We start from the raw sequence: 5510 nt of genomic DNA, 5'->3' as shown, positions 1-5510 counted from the left end.
TTAGAAGGATTAACTTTTGTTTGCGAACAAGTTTAGAATTAACTAAACTATGTTCTAGTGATTACAAGTTTAAACCTTCGAATAAGATAGCTTTATATATATGAATCGAATGATGTTATGAACATCATTACTACCTTAAGTTCCTTGGATAAACCTACTGGAAAAGAGAAAAATGGATCTAGCTTCAACGGATCCTTGGATGGCTCGAAGTTCTTGAAGCAGAATCATGACACGAAAACAAGTTCAAGTAAGATCATCACTTGAAATAAGATTGTTATAGTTATAGAAATTGAACCAAAGTTTGAATATGATTATTACCTTGTATTAGAATGATAACCTACTTTAAGAAACAAAGATTTCTTGAGGTTGGGTGATCACCTTACAAGATTGGAAGTGAGCTAGCAAACTTGAAAGTATTCTTGATTTTATGAAACTAGAACTTTTGGAATTTATGAAGAACACTTAGAACTTGAAGATAGAACTTGAGAGAGATCAATTAGATGAAGAAAATTGAAGAATGAAAGTGTTTGTAGGTATTTTTGGTCGTTGGTGTATGGATTAGATATAAAGGATATGTAATTTTGTTTTCATGTAAATAAGTCATGAATGATTACTCATATTTTTGTAATTTTATGAGATATTTCATGCTAGTTGCCAAATGATGGTTCCCACATGTGTTAGGTGACTCACATGGGCTGCTAAGAGCTGATCATTGGAGTGTATATACCAATAGTACATACATCTAAAAGCTGTGTATTGTACGAGTACGAATACGGGTGCATACGAGTAGAATTGTTGATGAAACTGAACGAGGATGTAATTGTAAGCATTTTTGTTAAGTAGAAGTATTTTGATAAGTGTCTTGAATTCTTTCAAAAGTGTATGAATACATATTAAAACACTACAAGTATATACATTTTAACTGAGTCGTTAAGTCATCGTTAGTTGTTACATGTAAATGTTGTTTTGAAACCTTTAGGTTAACGATCTTGTTAAATGTTGTTTACCCAATGTTTATAATATCAAAAGAGATTTTAAATTATTATATTATCATGATATTATCATGTATGAATATCTCTTAATATGATATATATACATTAAATGTCTTTACAACGATAATCGTTACATATATGTCTCGTTTAAAAATCATTAAGTTAGTAGTCTTGTTTTTACATATGTTGTTCATTGTTAATATAATTAATGATATGTTTACTTATCATAGTATCATGTTAACTATATATATATCCATATATATGTCATCATATAGTTTTTACAAGTTTTAACGTTCGTGAATCACCGGTCAACTTGGGTGGTCAATTGTCTATATGAAACATATTTCAATTAATCAAGTCTTAACAAGTTTGATTGCTTAACATGTTGAAAATATTTAATCATGTAAATATCAATCTCAATTAATATATATAAACATGGAAAAGTTCGGGTCACTACAATTACTATCACTAACTTAAAATTACAATCGCAAATTGAGATTACTAATTGGAATGATAATTGATACATAGGTAAAAGGTGTCTAAAAATAAAAATAAGAAAGTAGCGCGTTGAAACTTAAAAAGGCACTAAAAACTAAAAATTAAAAGTTGCTTCTAAAAATATTTAAGCTTACAAGTAAAACTATATCCCAAATGGCAATAACTTAAAAAGAAACTAAAACTTAAAAAGGCGTCGCAAAATTCTAAAGCACCTAAATCTTAGTCTAAAGAAAAAGCACTTAAGGGAATTTACGGCAAAGCCTAAAAATCTATAAATAAAAATAACTATGGCAAAAACTAAGTTTAAAACTAAATACGAGCAAAAAATACAAAAGTTACGCTAAAACAATTAAAAAGGAACAAAATATAAAAATATACTAAAAGTTGTAAAAAGTACAATTTTTATAAAAATATTATTTTTATATTATTTATTTTATAAAACTATTAATTTTATATTTTATTTAAACTAATTTAACTAAATAATATAAATAATAAAATAACTAAACTAATTAATATAATATAAATAACCTAATTAGGTTTAAAGTTAATAATAATAATAATTACCCCGTATTAATTGCAATTAGGGTTTCTGTGTGGCCCGTGTCAGACGGCTCCGCGAGTCGCGGTGCCTCGTGGCTACAAACGCCGCAAGTCGCGGGGTTTGGAATTTCAGTTGACAGGCTGATTTAAATTCGACGTTTTACTTTTTTTTTATATTTTCTGTTTAAATATTTAAATAAAATATTTATAAAACTAAATAAAAACTTATGTTTTAAAAACTAAAATAAAAATAGAAATACTTTATAATAAAAATCTTAAAACTAGATTTATATATTTATTTATTTATTTTTCGGTTTTTAATTTTATGTTCTAAATAAACACAAAATATTTAAATAAAACTTATATTTTTATAAAATAAAAATAAAGAAACTTTATAAAACTTAAATATTTAATAAACTCTTAAAAATATTTATATTTTTGTTTTTCTTTTCTATGTTTTCGAATATTTAAAACGTATTTTTACAAAAACATATTTTTATAAAAGTAAACTAAAAATAAAAATCTTTTTTTTTATAATTATTAGCGTTGCGCTTCCGGCTTTTAAGCTAGATTGTTCCCCGGCAGCGGCGCCAAAAATACTTGATGTCAAAACTAAGGGGTATAAAATATATAGCTTTAAATTTTACTAGGAAATACTATTAAATACGATACAATTTTACACAAGATATTTATTTATTTAGAGAATGGATATACTTAAACCTTGCTACAACACTTATAGGTAGTGTACCTAATCGTACAGTAGTGTAGTTTTTAGTAAGTCCGGTTCGTTCCACAGGGAAAATCTTTTAATCAAAGCTTAACGCTATATTAGTTTAATTTATAAAAATACAAATATATATATAAGTAATATTATTATTATAAAGAGGGGTTTTTACCGTTTAATGACCGGTTTGTCGATTTTAAAACTTTAGTCGCAGTTAAAACCAAATGTAAAATATTAAATAAATAAAAGACTTAATTTAAAGCGTAAAGTAAATAACGATAATGAAATTGCGAATAATAAAAGTGCGATAAAATAAACTTGCGATAATTAAAAAGTACGATAATTAAAAGTGCAATTAAATATAATAACAATAAATAAAAATGCGATAATTAGAAGTGTAATTAAATATAAAATAAAGGAAATTAAATATGAAATAAAAGAATTATGCTTATTTAAACTTCCGTAATCATGATGTTTGACGTGTTGATTTTAGTTTTATGCCCATGGGTTAATTGTTCTTTGTCCTGGATTATTTAATATGTCCATACGGATTTGTCCATAATAGTCCATCAGTCATAAATATAAAGAGCGAAAGCCTTCGTCAAATTATTCTTATTCCCGAAGTCAAATATTCCAACTAATTGGGGATTCGAATTGTAACAAGGTTTTAATACTTTGTTTAATGAATACACCAGGTTATCGACTGCGTGTAAACCAAGGTTTTACTACTTTATTAACAATTACACCAATTACCCTTGAATGTAATTCACCCTTGTTTCAACAAGTCTATTAACTATTAATCCAGTTTCGTGTCCGGTAAAATGAATAATTATTGGTATTTATAGATATCCCGCCCGCCGTACCCAGTCAAGCGTATGTGGTTATATATAAATACGTCGAATTATAAATTTGTATATTAAATTAACAAGGTATTGTTTAGTTAATATAAAACCCATTAATAGCCCATAGTCTAATTTCCACAAGTGTCGTTCTTTTAGTAATTAGCCCAACATCATGATTACTTCGGTATTAAATAAGCATAATAATAACTTAGCTACGAGACATTAAATTAAAAAGGTTGAACATAACTTACAATGATTAAAAATAGCGTAGCGTTACACGAACAAAATTTCTACTTATACCCTTACAACATTCGCTAACATACCTTACTATTAGGAATTAAAATTAAAATTAAAATTAAAATATAAATATATATATATTACGTATACATATATAGAGAGATTGAATTTTTTGGATATTTTTACGATCAGAATTCGCTGGCTTTTATAGGAATTTTCGTCCAGGTGAGCTCCGCGAGTCGCGGTTCTTTTAGTCTTCGAACTCCGCAAGTCGCGGAGTTCGTTTTTACAGCTCACTCAGCCTTGGCTCTTTGTTTGCCGACGGATTTAAATATAAATATAATATATAAATAATTTTTAAGAATTATTTAAATATTATATTATATTTATGTGCATAGTTGACTTGTAATTTTTAGTCCGTTGCGTCGAGCGTTGAGAGTTTACTCATGTCCCGGTTCCGGATTTTCGAACGTCCTTGCGTACAATTTAATATCTTGTACTTTGCATTTTGAATCTTGTACTCTTGTAATTTCGAGACGTTTCTTATCAATAATTGGAACCACTTTGATTGTATTTTGTACTTTTGAGCTTTTTGGACCTTTGCGTCTTCAATTCGTCGAATCTGTCTTTTGTCTTCACCTTTTATTATTTAAACGAATATCACTTTTAAATAGAACAATTGTAACTAAAAGCTTGTCTTTCTTGAGGAATAATGCTATGAAATATATGTTCGTTTTTAGCATTATCAGTACCCCGATCACTTATTAAAGCTTTCGGTGTTCCAAACCTTGCAAAAAGACGTTTTAAAAAGTTGACTACAACTCGTGCATCGTTAGTCGGGAGAGCTTGTGCTTCCGCCCATTTAGATACATAATCAATGGCTACGAGATTGTAGAGATTATTATGAGATTTTGGAAATGGACCCATAAAGTCAATACCCCAAATGTCAAATACTTCACATACTTGAATGACATTTTGTGGCATTTCATCACGTTGACTTATTTTTCCGGCCCTTTGACAAGCATCACAGGATTTGCAAAGACGGTGTGTGTCTTTGTAAATTGTATGCCAATAGAATCCAGCATCGTAAACTTTTCTTGCTGTTAGTTGAGGCCCATAATGCCCTCCTATTGGTCCTGTGTGACAATGGTTTAAAATTTTACTAGCTTCATCTCTGAATACACATCGGCGTATTATTCCATCTGGACAACTTTTAAATAAATGTGGATCTTCCCAGAAATAGTGTTTTATATCACTAAAGAATTTCTTTCGTTTTTGGTACGATAATCCTTTTTCAAGGAATCCACATACTAAATAGTTTGCATAGTCTGCAAATCATGGAATTTCATTATAATCTATCTTCAATAGATATTCATCAGGAAAGTTGTCTTGTATAGCCGATTCATTTAGAACTTCTAATTCAGGATTTTCAAGACGAGAAAGATGATCAGCGGCGAGATTTTCTGCTCCTCGTTTATCTCGGATTTCAATATCAAACTCTTGTAAGAGTAAGATCCAACGGATTAATCTTGGTTTAGCATCTTGTTTCGAAAATAGGTATCTAAGAGCAGAATGGTCGGTATAGACCAACGTTTTAGCTAAAACGAGATATGAACGAAATTTGTCAAAAACAAAGACAATAGCAAGGAGTTCTTTTTCAGTAGTTGTGTAATTTAT

This window comes from Rutidosis leptorrhynchoides, chromosome 5 (genome assembly GCF_046630445.1).
Source record: "Rutidosis leptorrhynchoides isolate AG116_Rl617_1_P2 chromosome 5, CSIRO_AGI_Rlap_v1, whole genome shotgun sequence".
NCBI lineage: Eukaryota > Viridiplantae > Streptophyta > Magnoliopsida > Asterales > Asteraceae > Rutidosis > Rutidosis leptorrhynchoides.
This window is presented reverse-complemented; position numbering follows the sequence as displayed.